Below are 2,090 nucleotides of genomic sequence, written 5' to 3'. Positions count from 1 at the left end.
ATATTACAGATAAAAACTCAGAAACAAAACAGTTTGCCCCAAGTCACTGCTACTAAGTGATGAGTTGGGATTCCAAAGAATGAATTTTATATATATATAAATATATATATGTTGGAAAAAAGAAAGATGTGAAAGAGTTGTATGTAAGATGATTATGTTTTTGTAAAATAAACAATGGTAAATTGATATATGTGCTTATGAGAAAGATAAATATCACTTTATGAATTGGTTACACAGTGAGGGAGGAAGATGTAATATTGGGAATGTATAGAGATAGAATAGGGGACTAGAGGGAAAGAAGAGAGACAAGCAAAAACCCCACAAAAGACAGCACTTACAAAAATTCAGAGTAAAACAACATATACAATATGATTGATTTTTAATATAAAATTATGTATATGTATGTATATATACACACACAACTACGTATGTGTGTGTAGATTTATATTGATAGAGAAATGCATGAACATATGGTTACTAAATGGCTAATGTTTTTTAACTCAGGCTGGTGGGATTTTAGGTGGTATATAATCTCTTCTTTACACTTTTATGTACCACTCAACTCTTTTACAATAATCCTATATTTATATAACAAAAAACTCATAATACATCTGTTTCAACTGTGGAAAAACATTTAAGAGCGTTAGGAATGAATATTATCTTTTATTTGTATTTATTTATTTATTTTTTGATGGCAGAAGGACAAACTTTAATGAGCCCCTCATCACTAGTTCTCTTTCTCCTGCACAGTCTTGGCTCCCCGGAGACGTCCAGTCTGGCGGGCAGCAATGAGACCCACTTTGCGGTCAGCGGGGGCATCTCTGCGGATGGTGGAGGGCTTGCCGATGTGCTGGTGGTTGCCACCTCCGAAAGGATGCTCCACAAGGTTCATGGCCACACCCCGTACTCGTGGCCAGCAGTTCCTCTTTGCCTTGTATTTGTGGTGAGCCCAGCCAGCCTTCAAGATGGCTTTGTCATTTCGGCCACCTCTGGCCACTACACCACCCACAGCTCTGTTGGCTGAGGAAATAACCTTCTTGGAGCCAGAGGGCAGCTTCAGGGGTCTTCTGGGTCTCAGGGTTGTGAGAGATAATGGTGGCATCGTTCCCTGATGCCAGGGCCAGCTTGCCACGGTCTTCAGGCTTCTCCTTCAAGCAGCACACGGTCGTACCCTCAGGCATGGTGGCCACAGGGAGAACACTGCCAATGTTGAGCTGGACCTTCTTGCTGCAATACACAAACTGACCCATGTGAATACCCTCAGCGGCAATGAACAGCTCCGTCCACTTCCTAAACCGGTACGCATCCCGGAAGACCATCTTGGCGAGGGGCGCGCCGCAGCCCGGGTAGAGGATAGCGTCCTTCACGGTGCTCTTGTAGCCGCTGGAGGAAGTCCACGGCGCGCAGGCGCGCTGTGCCCTGACGGTGCTTCACCTGCGCGGGGAACGCAGACCCGGCACCCTTCCACTGTCCACAGATCGTGCGGCCCATGGCGACGGGTCCTGCTCACAAGCGCGGCCGAAAGACCGAATATGACCTTTTTTTTTTTTTGACGGAGTCTCGCTCTGTCGCCCAAGCTGGAGTGCAGTGGCGCCATCTCGGCTCACTGCAACCTCCACCTCCTGGGTTGAAGCAATTCTCTGCCTCGGCCTCCTGAGTAGCTGGGATTACAAGCGCCCGCCAACACGCCTGGCTAATTTTTTTGTATTTTTAGTAGAGACGGAGTTTTACCATCTTGGCCAGGCTGGTCTTGAACTCCTGATATTGTGATCCGGCCGCCTCGGCCTCCCAGAGTGCTGGGATTACAGGCGTGAGCCACTGTGTCCGGCCAAATGTGACCTTTTAAAATTACTAATATATCAGTTATATAAAACAATTCTACTATTTAAACTACAAGTATAGTTCAAACCCCTCAAAGTTAGTTATTAAATATTGAAGGTAATAGCACAGAATATGAACCAACAGTAAAACTTCACTAATTAATACTCTTTGTCAAGATCTATCTAAATTCCTGAAAGCACTGAATTATAGAATGTGAAGAAATGTCATTTTATTAGCTCCAAGCTATTTAACAAAAGAGAGAAAGCATC

General features: G+C 44.3%; 1 pseudogene; it reads right to left on the bottom strand.

Annotated features, from left to right (window-relative positions):
- Positions 1–708: 708 nt before the first annotated feature.
- Positions 709–1,491, bottom strand: LOC129033611 (large ribosomal subunit protein uL2-like; annotated as a pseudogene).
- Positions 1,492–2,090: the final 599 nt, after the last annotated feature.

This window comes from Pongo pygmaeus, chromosome 2 (assembly GCF_028885625.2).
Source record: "Pongo pygmaeus isolate AG05252 chromosome 2, NHGRI_mPonPyg2-v2.0_pri, whole genome shotgun sequence".
Lineage (NCBI taxonomy): Eukaryota > Metazoa > Chordata > Mammalia > Primates > Hominidae > Pongo > Pongo pygmaeus.
The sequence above is the reverse complement of the archived record's forward strand: the minus strand, read 5'-3'. Positions and strand labels throughout refer to the sequence as shown.